Genomic DNA, 19078 nt, shown 5'->3' with positions numbered 1-19078 from the left:
CAGCATGATAACAGAGGAGCCTCTGAAAGATGGCTCACAACAATAATAACCCGATTTTTGTAACAATAACTATGTACAAGTATTGCAGACAATCCGCACTTGGGATGGGCGCCCAGCATCCACTACGGACTATGAGAAATAGAATTATCGGTAAGTAAATTCTTATTTTCTCTAACGTCCTAAGTGGATGCTGGGGACTCCGTAAGGACCATGGGGATTATACCAAAGCTCCCAAACGGGCGGGAGAGTGCGGATGACTCTGCAGCACCAAATGAGAGAACTCCAGGTCCTCCTCAGCCAGGATATCAATTTTGTAGAATTTTACAAACGTATTTGCTCCTGACCAAGTAGCTGCTCGGCAAAGTTGTAAAGCCGAGACCCCTCGGGCAGCCGCCCAAGATGAGCCCACCTTCCTTGTGGAGTGGGCATTTACAGATTTTTGGCTGTGGCAGGCCTGCCACAGAATGTGCAAGCTGAATTGTACTACAAATCCAACGAGCAATAGTCTGCTTAGAAGCAGGAGCACCCAGCTTGTTGGGTGCACACAGGATAAACAGCGAGTCAGATTTCCTGAATCCAGCCGTCCTGGAAACATATATTTTCAGGGCACTGACAACGTCTAGCAACTTGGAGGCCTCCAAGTCCCTAGTAGCCGCAGGCACCACCAATAGGTTGGTTCAGGTGAGACGCTGAAACCACCTTGAGGAGAAACTGAGGACGAGTCCTCAATTCCGCCCTGTCCGAATGGAAAATCAGATAAGGGCTTTTTCAGGATAAAGCCGCCAATTCTGACACGCGCCTGGCCCAGGCCAGGGCCAACAGCATGACCACTTTCCATGTGAGATATTTTAACTCCACAGATTTAAGTGGTTCAAACCAATGTGACTTTTGGAACCCAAAACTACATTGAGATCCCAAAGTGCCACTGGAGGCACAAAAGGAGGCTGTATATGCAGTACCCCTTTTACAAACGTCTGAACTTCAGGGACTGAAGCTAGTTCTTTTTGGAAGAAAATTGACAGGGCCGAAATTTGAACCTTAATGGACCCCAATTTCAGGCCCATAGACACTCCTGTTTGCAGGAAATGTAGGAATCGACCCAGTTGAATTTCCTCCGTCGGGCCTTACTGGCCTCGCACCACGCAACATATTTTCGCCAATTGCGGTGATAATGTTTTTGCGGTTACATCCTTCCTGGCTTTGATCAGGATAGGGATGACTTCATCCGGAATGCCTTTTTTCCTTCAGGATCCGGCGTTCAACCGCCATGCCGTCAAACGCAGCCGCGGTAAGTCTTGGAACAGACAGGGTCCTTGCTGGAGCAGGTCCCTTCTTAGAGGTAGAGGCCACGGATCCTCCATGAGCATCTCTTGAAGTTCCGGTTACCAAGTCCTTCTTGGCCAATCCGGAACCACGAATATAGTGCTTACTCCTCTCCATCTTATCAATCTCAGTACCTTGGGTATGAGAGGCAGAGGAGGGAACACATACCCTGACTGGTACACCCACGGTGTTACCAGAGCGTCTACAGCTTATTGCCTGAGGGTCCCTGGACCTGGCGCAATACCTGTCGAGTTTTTAATCATGTGGAAGACTTCTGGGTGAAGTCCCCACTCTCCCGGGTGGAGGTCGTGCTGAGGAAGTCTGCTTCCCAGTTGTCCACTCCCGGAATGAATACTGCTGACAGTGCTATCACATGATTTTCCGCCCAGCGAAGAATCCTTGCAGCTTCTGCCATTGCCCTCCTGCTTCTTGTGCCACCCTGTCTGTTTACGTGGGTGACTGCCGTGATGTTGTCCGACTGGATCAACACCGGCTGACCTTGAAGCAGAGGTCTTGCTAAGCTTAGAGCATTGTAAATGTCCCTTAGCTTCAGGATATTTATGTGAAGTGATATCTCCAGGCTTGACCATAAGCCCTGGATATTCCTTCCCTGTGTGACTGCTCCCCAGCCTCGCAGGCTGGCATCAGTGGTCACCAGGACCCAGTCCTGAATGCCTAATCTGCGGCCCTCTAGAAGATGAGCACTCTGCAACCACCACAGGAGGGACACCCTTGTCCTTGGTGACAGGGTTATCCGCTGATGCATCTGAAGATGCGATCCGGACCATTTGTCCAGCAGGTCCCACTGGAAAGTTCTTGCGTGGAATCTGCCGAATGGGATTGCTTCGTAGGAAGCCACCATTTTACCCAGAACCCTTGTGCATTGATGCACTGAGACTTGGCTCGGTTTTAGGAGGTTCCTGACTAGCTCGGATAACTCCCTGGCTTTCTCCTCCGGGAGAAACACCTTTTTCTGGACTGTGTCCAGGATCATCCCTAGGAACAGAAGACACGTCGTCGGAACCAGGTGCGATTTTGGAATATTGAGAATCCAATCGTGCTGCCGCAACACTACCTGAGATAGTGCTACACCGACCTCCAACTGTTCCCTGGATCTTACCCTTATCAGGGAATTGTCCAAGGAAGGGATAACTAAAATTCACTTCCTTCGAAGGAATATCATCATTTCGGCCATTACCTTGGTAAAGACCCGGGGTGCCGTGTACCATCCATACGGCAGCGTCTGAACTGATAGTGACAGTTCTGTACCATAAACCTGAGGTACCCTTGGTGAGAAGGGTAAATTTTGACATGAAGGTAAGCATCCTTGATGTCCCGAGACATCATGTAGTCCCCTTCTTCCAGGTTCGCAATCACTGCTCTGAGTGACTCAATCTTGAATTTGAACCTCTGTACGTAAGTGTTCAAAGATTTTAGATTTAGAATCGGTCTCACCGAGCCGTCCGGCTTCGGTACCACAACAGTGTGGAATAATACCCCGTTCCCTGTTGCAGGAGGGGTATCTTGATTATCACCTGCTGGGAATACAGCTTGTGAATGGCTTCCAAAACTGTCTCCCTGTCAGAAGGAGACATCGGTAAAGCCGACTTTAGGAAACGGCGAGGGGGAGACGTCTCGAATTCTAATTTGTACCCCTGAGATATCACCTGAAGGATCCAGGGGTCTACTTGCGAGTGAGCCCACTGCGCGCTGAAATTCATTGAGACGGGCCCCCCACCGTGCCTGATTCTGCTTGTAAAGCCCCAGCGTATACTGAGGGCTTGGCAGAGGCGGGAGAGGGTTTCTGTTCCTGGGAACTGGCTGATTTCTGCAGCCTTTTTCCTCTCCCTCTGTCACGGGGCAGAAATGAGGAACCTTTTGCCCGCTTGTCCACGAAAAGACTGCGCCTGATAATACGGCGTCTTCTCATGTTGAGAGGCGACCTGGGGTACAAACGTGGAATTCCCAGCTGTTGCCGTGGCCACGAGGTCTGAAAGACTGACCCCAAATAACTCCTCCCTTAATAAAGCAATACTTCCAAATGCCGTTTGGAATACGCATCACCTGACCACTGACGTGTCCATAACCCTCTACTGGTAGAAATGGACAACGCGCTTAGACTTGATGCCAGTCGGCAAATATTCCGCTGTGCATCACGCATATATAAAAATGCATCTTTTAAATGCTCTATAGGCAAAAATATACTGTCCCTATCTAGGGTATCAATATTTTCAGTCAGGGAATCCGACCACGCCAACCCAGCACTGCACATCCAGGCTGAGGCGATTGCTGGTCGCAGTATAACACCAGTATGTGTGTAAATACCTTTTAGGATACCCTCCTGCTTTCTATCAGCAGGATCCTTAAGGGCGGCCATCTCAGGCGAAGGTAGAGCCCTTACAAGCGTGTGAGCGCTTTATCCCTCCTAGGGGGTGTTTCCCAACGCACCCTAACCTCTGGCGGGAAAGAATATAATGCCAATAACATTTTAGAAATTATCCGTTGTTATCGGGGGAAACCCACGCATCATCACACACCTCATTTAATTTCTCAGATTCAGGAAAACTACAGGTAGTTTTTCCTCACCGAACATAATACCCCTTTTTTGGTGGTACTCGTATTATCAGAAATGTGTAAAACATTTTTCATTGCCTCAATCATGTAACGTGTGGCCCTACAGGAAGTCACATTCGTCTCTTCACCGTCGACACTGGAGTCAGTATCCGTGTCGGCGTCTATATCTGCCATCTGAGGTAACGGGCGCTTTAGAGCCCCTGACGGCCTATGAGACGTCTGGACAGGCACAAGCTGAGTAGCCGGCTGTCTCATGTCAACCACTGTCTTTTATACAGAGCTGACACTGTCACGTAATTCCTTCCAACAGTTCATCCACTCAGGTGTCGACCCCCTAGGGGGTGACATCACTATTACAGGCAATCTGCTCCGTCTCCACATCATTTTTCTCCTCATACATGTCGACACAAAAGTACCGACATACAGCACACACACAGGGAATGCTCTGATAGAGGACAGGACCCCACTAGCCCTTTGGGGAGACAGAGGGAGAGTTTGCCAGCACACACCAGAGCGCTATATATATATATACAGGGATAACCTTATATAAGTGTTTTTCCCCTTATAGCTGCTGTATAGTTAATACTGCGCCTAATTAGTGCCCCCCTCTCTTTTTTTAACCCTTTCTGTAGTGTAGTGACTGCAGGGGAGAGACAGGGAGCTTCCCTCCAACGGAGCTGTGAGGGAAAATGGTGCCAGTGTGCTGAGGAGATAGGCTCCGCCCCTTTTTCGCGGACTTTTCTCCTGCTTTTTTATGGATTCTGGCAGGGGTTAAATGCATCCATATAGCCCAGGAGCTATATGTGATGCATTTTTTTTGCCATCCAAGGTGTTTTTATTGCGTCTCAGGGCGCCCCCCCCCAGCGCCCTGCACCCTCAGTGACCGAAGTGTGAAGTGTGCTGAGAGCAATGGCGCACAGCTACAGTGCTGTGCGCTACCTTGTTGAAGACAGGACGTCTTCTGCCGCCGATTTTCCGGACCTCTTCTGCCTTCTGGCTCTGTAAGGGGGCCGGCGGCGCGGCTCTGGGACCCATCCAAGCTGGGCCTGTGATCGTCCCTCTGGAGCTAATGTCCAGTAGCCTAAGAAGCCCAATCCACTCTGCACGCAGGTGAGTTCGCTTCTTCTCCCCTTAGTCCCTCGATGCAGTGAGCCTGTTGCCAGCAAGTCTCACTGAAAATAAAAAACCTAATCTAAAACTTTCACTAAGAAGCTCAGGAGAGCCCCTAGTGTGCACCCTTCTCGTTCGGGCACAGAGATCTAACTGAGGCTTGGAGGAGGGTCATAGGGGGAGGAGCCAGTGCACACCAGATAGTCCTAAAGCTTTCTTTAGATGTGCCCAGTCTCCTGCGGAGCCGCTATTCCCCATGGTCCTTACGGAGTCCCCAGCATCCACTTAGGACGTTAGAGAAAATTCCTGATATTGAGTTGTTTTTGTCGCTTAACTTAGCCGTCCAGCGACCACAGTGCACCTCTTTATCTCTTTTCTTTACATCATGTGCTGTTTGGGGCCAATTTTTTTAAGTGCTATCCTGTCTGACACTGCAGTGCCACTCCTAGATGGGCCAGGTGTTTGTGCCGTCCTCTTGGGTCGCTTTGCTTAGTCATCTAGCGACCTTGGTGCAAATTTTAGGACTAAAAATAGTATTGTGAGGTGTGAGGTGTTCAGAATAGACTGGAAATGAGTGGAAATTGTGGTTATTGAGGTTAATAATACTATAGGATCAAATTTACCCCCAAATTCTATGATTGTTTTTGAGGGGTTTTTGAAAAAAAAAACACCCGAATCCAAAACACACCCGAATCCGACAAAAAAATTTCAGGGAGGTTTTGCCAAAACTCGTCCGAATCCAAAACACGGCAGCGGAACCGATTCCAAAACCAAAACACAAAACCCGAAAAATGTCCGGTGCACATCTCTATATATAAGTACGCTTCCCTATTGTGACATGCATCTGTATTTATGGGGCTGTGGGCAAGCATGTTGGGGCAAGGACACGCCCCATTGTGAAATATCTATATCTAGAACTCGGGGAACATATGTGTATCTGGCACTGTGGGTGCATATGTGTAGCTGGCACTGTGGGGAAATATCTGTATCTGGAACTCGGTGAACATATGTGTATCTAGCACTGTAGGAGTATATCTGTATCTGGCACTGAGGGGGGCATATGTGTATCTGGCACTGTGGGGGCATATCTGTACCTGGCATTATGTGGACATATGTGTATCTGGCACTGTGGGAGTATATGTGTACAGGGGAGGGGTCCTGGGGTGCACACCGGTAATGAGAGGTGCGACCCTGCGGAGACCTTTCAGTAGAACTGCATACAAAGAAAAAGGTTGCAGGTGCTCAATTCAAACATTTACCAAATTATTAATAATCATCATTGCAATAAAATTTTGCATTTTAAGCGAGGTTCTTCGCATAGTTATGGCCATAAGTAACGGCTTGCCCACCGCGGAGTATATGTGTACCTGGCTCTGTGGGGGCATATGTGTATCTGGCACTGTGGGGGCATATGTGTATCTGGCACAATGGGGGCATATGTGTATCTGGCACTGTGGGGGCATATTTGTATCTCGTACTGCACTAATGGGGTCATATCTGGCCCCCCATAAGTGTATCACGCCCCCATTTTCATTGGTCACGCCCCAGGTGGCATGTGGCCACACCCATTTTGTTGGAACACATGCCTTTGACGCATGCACACAATACCACTAAGAGTTGTTTTCTACTTGCACCACTGCAAGTGTGCTTTTATTGGTTTGCTAACAAACCTGAATGAGGTTCAGTGTGTAGGCACCAACGATGAATGATGCGCGACCCCGCGCTCGTTGATTGTTGGTGCCCTGTCGCTTATGCATGCAGGCCAATATGGACAATCTCGTCCATATTAGCATACACTGCTATGGAGCCGGGTGACGGGGGGGGGGGGGGGGGAGTGAAGAAACTTCACTCCCCTGTCACCTAACCCTCCCCGCCGCCGTGTCGCCTGCCAACCATATCAGCCGTCGGCACCTTGGTGGACCATCGCCGAATGTGTAGGGCCCTTATGACCAGTACCATAAAATAATCACAAGGTTCACTAATAGATTTTGGTTACATCACAGCACATTTTTTTCGGGCATTATCATGAATCCCAAGTTTGTAAATATCCATTATCATTTCTAAGCTCAAGCATACACCAGTACCCATAATTACTGGCACAGATAACACGGTATTAGCAATATGTATCACACAACTACAAAGCAGCATAGAATCTTATTTTGTTACACCTTATAAACTGTATAGATGTGACATCATACTGTAGTTTACATTTATTGTGGAGAACATTTTGCACGTAGTGTTATAGAAAAATAAATGAATGGCTCAGCGCCCCCTACTGGGCCATTTTACCCATCGCTATATTACTCGTACTGCTCATATGATTTGGGTTACGACGTGGGAGGACATTCAATTAGCCGCATTGAATATGCGGATTGCCACAAGTTTTTTCCGGTTGGTATCTAAATACCGGCAGTCACCAGAATTCTGATTGCAGAATGCAGACGGATCCCGGTAAGTATTTTAACCCTAACCCACCTAACCGTAATACGCCTAACCCTAACCATCCCCTCCCACAGCATAACCATAACTGCCCCCTCCCGCAGTCTAACCCTAACCCCCATTGTTCTATGCATTTACCACGGCTATTAAAAGCCCGATTTACTGCACCAAGGGGGTCATTCCGAGATGATCGTAGCTGTGCTAAATTTAGCACAGCTACTATCATTACCACTGACATGCGGGGGGACGGCCAGCACAGGGCTTGTCCGCCCCGCATGTCAGTGCCGGCCCCCCCGCAGAAGTGCAAAGGCATCGCACAGCGGCGATGCCTTTGCAATTCATGAGTAGCTCCCGACCAGCGCAGCTTTAGCGTGCTGGCAGCGAGCTACTCATCGCTCCCTGGCCTGCAGCGGCTGCTTGTGACGTCACGCAGCCGCTGCGGCCCGCCCCCCGTTCGGTCTGGCCACGCCTGCGTTGGCCGGACCGCTCCCACGAAATGGCGCCCAAATGCCGCCGTTCCGCCCCCTCCCGGCCAGCGATCGCCTTTGCCTGTCAATCAGGCAGAGGCGAACGCAGCCCTGCTACGGCCTTCGGCCGCCTGGCATGCGCCGGCGCACTACGGCACTGGCGCATACGCAGTAGGGACCCGTTCGCTTGGCTGCGACAAAAAGCAACGAGCGAACGGGTCAGAATGACCCCCCCAAGTGTTTTTTTTTTTTCAGTTGAATTGTGCAGGAATCTGGAGCATGCATAACTGTGCAATGTGAAAATTAGTCATGATAGGTGTGTTAAATACAGAAGTTTCTACTGTGGCTAATTAAATATGCTCCTTTGGCTGATAACTGATACAAAATACTAAAATGAAAAGATTCAAATAGACAAGTAGAAAACATAAATATAAATAATATCATGTAGAAGTAGAATTTTATTTTTCTTAAAGGGACAGTAAATCACATGCAGATAAGCCACAGTCAGTAACAGATACCTTTGTGTATAATTGCTTAGCGTGAGTACTGTACGTGAGGTTCTAATTATATGGCAGCTTTTCTGTTACGTGTTTGTTAAATAAGTGGGAATTTGATGTAATCCTTTTGGCTGCAGTACAGCCTTTGGTTCTGCAGTGCAGACAGAGTGAATTCTATTTGTTGTTCATCACATTTATGTGCTATCGGCTGTTAACTCCTTTGACCTGCTGCTATTGCTCTGCGTAGTCACTGTTGAATCACAGCTCTGTACACACTGTCGCTAGGACTCTAAAGTGCTTGTGAATCAGATATCTGGTGCTTGTTTATTGGAATGAAGAAGTGAATTAATGTCAGCACCAAGGCAGACTTAAGCCTTAGGGGCACCCAGGGCACTTAATACAGGGTTGCCATCCACCTCACTTGTCATCCTGCTCGTCCTCACTATGGGACTGTACAGTGTAAGTGCAGCAGTGTGTTTTGGGGGTGGGAGGTGTTTCTCAGACTGTGCATATTAAATTTAAACCAATAGTGTATATTAGATTTAAACTAATGGTTTAATAATGCCTGGGTACTGTAATGCTCCACATAACTGAGGACAACTTTTTTTATAAAGCGTTCTTGCAGTGGAACAAAGACAGTTTAACCTTATAATACATAGAAAAATAAAATCTATCATCTATTGTGTCACATGCAAGAATAGCAGCAGCCGATGTACTGCTTACACACTGGGACAGGACACAGGAGGACTCTTGTGGGTCTCTATACCCAGTCCTGAATGCTCTCATCAGATAACAGATCACACTGACCCAAAACATATTAATCTAGCCTGTTGTGTGTGGTGGTGGTGGTGGTGGTGTGGGGGGGGGGGGGAGCTGTGATCCTTCCAGCCTCTTCCCCACTCCTATCTCTCTTCTGGTCAGAACGTCTGCAGCTCATGAAACCTGATACTCCTGTGTCTCTGCATTGCACACTCTCCTCGCATTCTGGCTGCCTGGTTCATCCTTCTGCTGCAGCACAAGAGGGAGAGCAGGTGACGTAAGTGTGCTCCAGCCAGGGGGTCCCCCTGACAAGTATACAGTGTCCCCGGTGACCCCCCCCCCCCCCCTCCTTAATCTGGCTATAGTCAGTGCTTTAGAAAATGATTTGTTAAAAAACTTCCAAGACAACTTGAGGTCCGTGTATGATAAATAGAAGTATACCAGAAGAGAGAATATTTAGAAATATTGTGCCTCTTTAGAGTTCGGAGCACATTAAAGGGTTTAAATCTGCATCAGGTTACACCAGAGGTTCTCAAACTCGGTCCTCGGGAGCCCACACAGTGCATGTTTTGCAGGTAACCCAGCAGGTGCACAGGTGTATTAATTACTCACTGACACATTTTAAAAGGTCCACAGGTGGAGCTAATTATTTCACTTGCGATTCTGTGAGGAGACCTGCAAAACATGCACTGTGTGGGCCCCCGAGGACCGAGTTTGAGAACCTCTGGGTTACACCATGTTTCATGCAAAGAAATGACTGTCTTCTTTTGCATGTACTGTAGCGTACAAATACTTTATCTTTACACTGTGAGGAGGATGTCATCCTTTCCTAACCACAGGTTGAGTATCCCATATCCAAATATTCCGAAATACAGAATATTCCAAAATACAACATTTTTTGAGTGAGAGTGAGATTTTGAAACCTCTTTTTTCTGATGGCTCAATGTACACACACGTTGTTTAATACACAAGGTTATTAAAAATATTGTATTAAATGACCTTCAGGCTCTTTCAGAATATCTGTGTGAGTTCCACATTTCATTGCTCCTGCCCATGCAGCTCGATGCCACAAAGCTATGTAGATGGCACTATGCCCGAACACCTCCCACCTCCAGCATTATGCACCCAGCATATAAGGGAGTATGCTATAAACCTGTCACAAATTTTAAACCCCGCCCCGATAAATTCCGGCATTGGGGGGAGGAGCGCGCCGCATCAGGGCTATCAGGATAGCCCCCAGCGATACAGTTACCCATCGTCATTGACCGCGGGTAATTGGATACCCCCCTATTGTGTAAACTCTCTTATAAAACAAAATACATTTATTTTTGTTTACAAGCAAAAGAATCCCACAAGTTCTATGTAATCTGTTTATTTATTTACTTACTTATGACTCTGCATTAAACTTTGGTCCCCTGATGTCTGCCAAGACCAAGTGATGGCGTTTGTGCTGGCAGCATGTTGTCTTCTGATAACAAGGTGTCTGTGTGAAAAGGCCTGCCGCAGTAGGAGATAGGAGGTTACAGCTAGACCATGGCTGACACCAGTAGATTCTCATCACTCCTGCAAAATAGACTGTTTTCTGTCAGCACTCAGTAAGCGGAGTGAGGACAGTACTGCTAAGCTGCTGCAGTCGTCAAGGCAACTGCTGGGTTAGACGGAATGTCAGACCTAAGGTAAGTAATGTTCTGCATTAATGTTAAACTTCTGAATTGACACCCATATTTGAAATTTCATTTTTGAATTGAGTTACATTGTGCAAACGTATATTTATGGGGCCACATAGGGGGTAATTCCAAGTTGATCGCAGCAGGAATTTAGTTAGCAATTGGGCAAAACCATGTGCACTGCAGGGGAGGCAGATTTAACATGTGCAGAGAGAGTTAGATTTGGGTGGGGTGTGTTCAATCTGCAATCTAATTTGCAGTGTAAAAATAAAGCAGACAGTATTTACCCTGCACAGAAATAAAATAACCCACCCAAATCTAACTCTCTCTGCACATGTTAAATCTGCCTCCCCTGCAGTGCACATGGTTTTGCCCAATTGCTAACTAAGGGGGTAATTCCAAGTTGATCGCAGCAGGAAATTTTTTAGCAGTTGGGCAAAACCATGGCCCTCATTCCGAGTTGTTCGCTCGCAAGGCGATTTTAGCAGAGTTACACACGCTAAGCCGCCGCCTACTGGGAGTGAATCTTAGCTTCTTAAAATTGCGAACGATGTATTCGCAATATTGCGATTACAAACTACTTAGCAGTTTCAGAGTAGCTTCAGACTTACTCGGCATCTGCGATCAGTTCACTGCTTGTCGTTCCTGGTTTGACGTCATAAACACACCCAGCGTTCGCCCAGACACTCCTCCGTTTCTCCAGCCACTCCCGCGTTTTTTCCAGAAACGGTAGCGTTTTTATCCACACGCCCATAAAACGCCGTGTTTCCGCCCAGTAACACCCATTTCCTGTCAATCACACTACGATCGCCGGAGCGAAGAAAAAGCCGTGAGTAAAAAAACTATCTTCATAGCAAAATTACTTGGCGCAGTCGCAGTGCGAACATTGCGCATGCGTACTAAGCAGAAAAACGCTGCGATGCGAAGAAAATTACCGAGCGAACGACTCAGAATGAGTGCCTATGTGCACTGCAGGAGGGGCAGATTTAACATGTGCAGAGAGAGTTAGATTTGGTTGGGTTATTTTGTTTCTGTGCAGGGTAAATACTGGCTACTTTATTTTTATACTGCAATTTAGATTGCAGATTGAACTCACCACACCCAAATCTAACTCTCTCTGCACATGTTATATCTGCCACCCTGCAGTGCACATGGTTTTGCCCAACTGCTAAAAAATTTCCTGCTGCTATCAACTTGGAATTACCCCCTAAATTCCTGTTGCGATCAACTTGGAATTACCCCCATAGTGTATACAGCACCTTACCATATTAATAAAAACAAATATATTATTGGAAGAATTAAGTATATTCAGAGCAAAACCAGTGTAAAGAGAACCTATTCCAAAGAGCTTACACCTTATATAGCTAATTGATTACAAACAGAAACAAAAAGTTGATCTATAAAAATGAAATGAGTTATATCCTATATAATTGCCCAGATCTGTCACTCTGTGCCTGTGTGTATAACGCTGGGAGTGGCTAGGAGCTCTCATTGGGTTAGTGGCAGGTCTGTCACACCCAGTTCAGAAACGGCCCTCCCACACAGGTTACATCCAATGGGAGGCTCTGTCCTGTGGCTGCTGTGTGTTCCCAGAGCAGGATTAACAGTGGGGCTGATGGAGCTGCAGCTCCAGCTCCACACCCCAAAATAGTCCCACTGTATCTGCAGCATCATACCCTCCAACAATTAACACATAAAAATCGGGACAAATTCAAAAGGGGGGCGTGGCCTATGATGCAGTGGCGTGACCACGCCCCTTTTCCTATACTTTCAATGGAAGTTTGGAGAGCCAAAAATCGGTACTGACCATAAAAAAAAGGTACTGTATCTGCCAAAAGGGTCCAGCTGGAGAGTATGCCACTGCATCTGCAGCAAGTCTCTGTGCTGTAGATAGGGGGGGAAAAAACTTTTACTGCAGCGTCCTATGGGGGTCATTCTGACCTGATCGCTCTCTGCAGTTCATCGCAGCGCAGCGATCAGGTCAGAACTGCGCATGCGCCAGCACCGCAGTGCATCGGCGCATGGCTGACAGCCGACGGCTGTCATTGCCTAGCGATCGCCTCTGCCTGATTGAAAGGCAGTGGCAGTCGCTGGGCAGGTGGGGGGGCACGGCGGCGTTTGGCCGCAGTTTTGTGGGCACGGTCCAACCAACGCAGCCGCTGTGACCAGGGCACCAACGAGCAACTCCCGGCCAGCCGCATGAGCTGCGCTGGCTTGGAGTTACTCTTTAAGTACTTGTGCGGGAAGGGGGAGGGGGGTGGCCTGACATGCGGGGCGGACTAGCCCTGTGCTGGGCGTCCCCCCGCATGTCAGTGTAAGTGATCGAAGCTGTGCTAAATTTAGCATAGCTACAATCAGGTCGGAATGACCCCCTATGTCCTTCTGCCAGTCCGCCTGACCCCTCCAGCATCAACAATCCCCACTCCCTAACCGCGGCGTAGGTGGAACAAAAGCTGCTGCGGCCACCGGCATAGATATGTATGAAAGCGGCGCAGCCGAAGGCTTTCATAGTCCTCCCTGCGCCACATACTCTCTGAGCCCCGCAGCCTCCTCTGCACGTGATGCCACAGAAGTGCTTCCCCACCACAGCCGCGCACAGATCCCCAGAGGCCCTGACTCCGCAACACAGCACCTGGCCTGCCGGCCTGAGAGCCCCGAGATGGCTAATGTAACGGATAGAGTGAGTGATATCGCGGAGGGTAATGTCTGGACGCTGAATCAATGTAAAAGGTGACAGTGCTGTGCAGTGCAGTGGGTGTGCACTGTCACTGACACTGCACAGCACTCTCACCTTTTACATTGATTCAGCCAGTCAGTCAGTTCTGCCAGCCAGTCACTATTGTTAGCGCCGGTGTCCCAACCAGAGCTGGCCCTAACCAATATGATGCCCTAGGCAAGATTTTGCCTGGTGCCCCCTAGCACCACCGCTGGTTCCGCCTCTGACCTTGCACCTCTTTCCCAGCACCATCAACCCTCACCCATAACAGTACTTATTTTGGTGTTTGTACCCCCTATACTTTAAACAGGAACAGTTCGCACATTTGGCGCACAGTCCAAAAAGGGGTGTGTTTTTGCTGGCAATGGGCATGTCCACACAATAGTACCCCCAATTAAAATTCCGCCACACAGTACTGCAATTTTATTCACATTTGATCACGCGATAGTGTCCATAATTCACATTACATACCACAGTAGTATCACTTTACCTTATAAACGTTACTTCTCACAGTAGTGCTCCTTATTCACATTACATCACACTGAAGTGCTCCTTATTTACATTACACCACACCCTATTGCTCTTTATTCACATTAGACGACACAGTAAATGCCCTTTCTATACGCAACGCTACATATTAGAGCACCTTATACACATAATGCCACACATTAGTAATGCATTTATACACATAATTCCACACAGTAATGCCCCTTACACATATGAGACACATCATTAATGTCCTTATAAACATAATGCGTCTTACACATTATGACAACCTTTATTAATACCCTTTTACACATAATGGCCCTCATTCCGAGTTGTTAGCTCGCAAGCTGCTTTTAGCAGCATTGCACACGCTAAGCCGCCGCCTACTGGGAGTGAATCTTAGCTTATCAAAATTGCGAACGAAAGATTAGCAGAATTGCGAATAGACACTTCTTAGCAGTTTCTGAGTAGCTCCAGACTTACTCGACAACTGCGATCAGTTCAGTCAGTTTCGTTCCTGGTTTGACGTCACAAACACACCCAGCGTTCGCCCAGACACTCCCCCGTTTCTTCAGACACTCCCGCGTTTTACCCAGAAACGGCAGCGTTTTTTCACACACACCCATAAAACGGCCAGTTTCCGCCCAGAAACACCCACTTCCTGTCAATCACACTACGATCAGCAGAACAAAGAAAAAACCTCGTAATGCCGTGAGTAAAATACCTAACTGCATAGCAAATTTACTTTGCGCAGTCGCAGACAGGGCCGGCAACAGAAAATTTGGGGCCCGGTACACTGATATTTCTGGGGCCCCCTCAACCCCCCATGGTCACCCACTCTTAAACCAGAGGGTGTCTTTAAAAAAAAGTGTGTGTATATATATATATATATATACACACACACACACACACACACACACACACACACACACTGTGTTATATTAATATATATGACACACTATATCTATCTATATGTATATATATGGCACTTACTTTCCAACATTAACAACCAGGGTGCTTTCCTTGACAGATACAGGAATAAATGGGTTCCCTGGGGTGACTTGCATGTCAATCACTAGCAACATAATAACCAGATGGCACTGTATGGATTTTTTTAGTGCAAATAAGGTGTATTCCAGAGCATTACATCATAGTGCAGGCACTACATCATCCTGCTGGAGAGCCGAGCACGCTGGCAGTGCACACACTTGACTTACCAGCAACACACAGCCGCCGGCGCTGCTAATCATCCAGGCTCCGAGTGTCAGTGACGTCCATGCAGCAACAATCTTCCAGCACTCCTGCATTCCCGCTCCTGCTTTGCCGCTCGCGCTCCTCACAGCAGAGACAGGGTGGGCGGGGGGGACTCAGAGAGGAGGGACGGTCCAGACGCAGTGCCCTGTGTGACTAGTGCAACATCATTGCACTGCACAGGGACACTGGCTGAGTGACAGATGACCTGGGGGCTGGGCTGGGGGCACTGAGGGGTGACAACAGGGCCAGGGGGGCGCGCTAGGGGGAAAAAAGGCAGTTACTGACACTGCGGCTTGTGCGATGCTGCAATTTATATAATTATTTAAATCTGACATGCTGCCGCCGCTGGACCTTGGGGCCCCTCACATCGATGGGGCCCGGGACGGGAGTCCCCTTTGACCCCCCCTGTCGCCGGGCCTGGTCGCAGAGCGAACATTGCGCATGCGCAATTAGCGGAAAATCGCTGCGATGCGAAGAAAATTACCGAGCGAACAACTCGGAATGACCACCCTTGCGCATGCACAATTAGCGGAAAATCGCTGCGATGCGAAGAAAATTACCGAGCGAACAACTCGGAATGACCACCAATGTCCCTTACACATATGTCGCACATTATTAATGCCCTTATACACACAATGACACACATAGTGCCCCTTACACATATGTTGCACATTATTAATGTATTTTTACATGACACACATAATGCTCCTTACTCATATTCCGAACACTACTGCACAATCAACCCACTCACATGCACACAGCACTCACACTGCCACTAACACTGTGACCTCTGCCTCTGCTTGGATACAGATGTGTCCTCATAAATCTTGCCTCAATGCTAACGTTGGGGCACCTTTTTTTTATTAAAATGCATCTTATTTGCATTGCTATGTTGTTAGGATGCACACGCAGCTTCTGCTGATTAAAATGATATGCAGCACGCCTATATACTGTGTGAGACTGTGGCTGTATCTGCATATGAAATGCTACACACAGAATATAGGCATGCCGCATATCATTTTAATCAGCAGAAGTTGCTGATGCCCCTATGGCCGGCTCTGGTCCCAACGCGCCGCATTACAGGGAAGTAGACGTACTAAATAAACTACAGCTCCCAGCATCCCTTAGCGCCGAAGCATTCCGGTGCTAAGGCCTGCTGGAAGCTGTAGTTTATTGAATTCATCTTCCCTGTAATGCGGCGCGTTGGGACACCGGAGCTAACAATAGTGATTGGCTGCTGTGCGAGTCTCCGGGAGAGCCACTGCCAAAGGGAGGACAGCAGCCTAGCTGCTTTCAGGAGAAGCAGGAGAAGCATTACCCGCCACTTCCCCACTCGCAGTACCTCCGGGCCCCATCCGCGGCACCCCCACACACCCTCTCCACCACCCACGGGGGCTCCGGACCCCCTTCCCCACCCGCAGCAACCCCCCTTCCCCACCCGCCGCAGAACCGCACCTGTCTCTCCCCCACCCGCGATAGCTCCGGACCCCCACCCGCAGCACCCGCCCCTCCCCCACCACCACACCAGCCCCTCCCCACCCGTGTCAACCCCGCAACCATCCCTCCCCCACCGGCGGCACCCGCCACTCCCCCAACCACAGCACCTACTAGGTGATTCATCAGGCCCTGCGTGCGCTGTTCACGCCGATGCAAGGGGCTACAACCTCTTAACCATCGCACGCCCTTTGTCCGTGCAATATTTAACCACTCTCACAATTATGATTGGAGGTAATTCTCCATATAATACAAATATTGCACACCACAAGGGTATGCAAGGGTTAAGGGGGCATAGCCCCTTACGATGCTGTGAAGAGCGCCCGTAGCTATGAATCACCTAGTGCATGTATATATATAAATGCAAAAGCCCTCACTCACTGATTGACTGACTGACTTATCACTAAGGGGTCTATTTACTAAGCCTTGGACGGAGTTAAGGTGGACGGCAGTGCCATAACTAGACATTTTAGGGCTGTGTGCAAGAAATGGCATTGGTGCCCCCCACCCAAATAAAAGATAGAGGCAGTGCGCGGCGTAGGAGCGCATAAAAAATCTAGGGGTGTGGCTTCATGGGGAAGGGGTGTTGCCACAAAATAATACCAATTCATAATACGGTGCACAGTAGTCTCCATTATTCAAATTACGCTGCACAGTAGCGCCACTACACCAGGTAGAGCCCCCTTTTTGCACATTAAGGCAGCCAGTCCCCCTTTTTACACATTACGGCAGACAGCGTCACCTTTTTACACATTACGGCAGACAGCATTCCCTTTTACACATTATGGCAGACAGGGTCCCCTTTTTACACATTACGGCAAACAGCGTCCCTTTTTACACATTACGGTAGACAGCGTACCCTTTTTACACCTTACGGCAGACAGCGTCACCTTTTTTCACATTACAGCAGACAGCGTCCCCATTTTACACATCATGGCAGACAGCGTCCCCTATTTACACATTACGGCAGACAGCGTCCCCTATTTACACATTAGGTAGACAGCGTCCCCTTTTTACACATTATGGCAGACAGTCCCCCTTTTTACACAATACGGAAGACAGTCCCCCTTTTTAAACATTACGGCAGACAGCGTCCCCTTTTTACACAATACGGCAGACAGTGTCCCCTTTTTACACATTACGGCAGACAGCATCCCCCTTTTTACTCATTACGGCAGACAGCGTCCCCTTTTTACAAATTACGGCAGACAGCGTCCCCTTTTTACACATTACGGCAGACAGCATCCCCTTTTTACACATTACGGCAGACAGCGTCCCCTTTTTACAAATTACGGCAGACAGCGTCCCCTATTTACACATTATTGCAGACAGCATCCCCTTTTTACACATTATTGCAGACAGCATCCCCTTTTTACACAATACAGCAGACAGTCCCCCTTTTTACACAATACAGCACACAGCAACCCCTATTTACAAATTACGGCAGACAGCGTCCCCTTTTTACACATTACGGCAGACAGCATCCCCTTTTTACACATTACGGCAGACAGCGTCCCCTTTTTACAAATTACGGCAGACAGCGTCCCCTTTTTACACATTACGGCAGACAGCGTCCCCTTTTTACACATTATTGCAGACAGCATCCCCTTTTTACACAATACAGCAGACAGTCCCCCTTTTTACACATTACAGCACACAGCAACCCCTTTTTACACATTACAGCAGCCATCGTCCCCCTTTTACACATTACGGCAGCCAGCATCCCCCTTTTACACATTAGGTAGACAGGATAGATAGATAGATAGATAGATAGATAGATAGATAGATAGATAGATAGATAGATAGATAGATAGATAGAAGACAGATAGATAAATAGATAGAATAGATGATACTTACCATCTCTCTGCTGGCTCAGGCAGTCAGGCTCCTTGGTGCTGGCAGCTCCGGAGGCAGCCGCTGTGAATGCTGATTATGGAAGCGTATCCCAGCATTCACAGCGGATGGCGGCCAGCCTATATGGAAGGAGAGGGACAGCTGCAGCAGCGTTCTTCCTTCTCCGCTGCCTCCGGAGCTGCTTCTCTCCTCCGCCGGTGCACACAGGCGGCTTGTAATGAGTCAATTTGACTCTGATATAGAGATGTGCGGCAGGCACTTTTCTTGTTTTGTGTTTTGGTTTTGGTTCTAATTCCACTTTCGTGTTTTGGTTTTGGCTTGGTTTTGCCAAAACCACCCTTTCGTGTTTTGGTTTTGTATCTGGATGATTTTTGGGAAAAAAACATAAAAACAGCTAAAATCACAGAATTTGGGGGTAATTTTGCTCCTACGGTATTA

The 19078-nt window shown here is 48.2% G+C and overlaps 1 protein-coding gene across 5 annotated transcripts in view; it reads left to right on the top strand.

Moving 5' to 3' along the window:
- Positions 1-19078, top strand: part of ANO3 (anoctamin 3) — a 1051220-nt gene that overhangs the window by 515325 nt on the left and 516817 nt on the right. The window contains exon 1 of one of the 5 annotated variants that reach the window (XM_063944336.1): positions 10706-10845. The exons of the other annotated variants lie outside the window; for them this stretch is intronic. The gene's annotated coding sequence lies outside the window, so the exon portion shown is untranslated. Of the gene's footprint in view, positions 1-10705; positions 10846-19078 lie in introns of those variants that run through there. 5 annotated transcript variants of the gene reach the window in all.

This window comes from Pseudophryne corroboree, chromosome 11, assembly GCF_028390025.1.
Source record: "Pseudophryne corroboree isolate aPseCor3 chromosome 11, aPseCor3.hap2, whole genome shotgun sequence".
NCBI classification, from domain to species: Eukaryota; Metazoa; Chordata; class Amphibia; order Anura; family Myobatrachidae; genus Pseudophryne; species Pseudophryne corroboree.
This window is presented reverse-complemented; position numbering and strand designations above follow the sequence as displayed.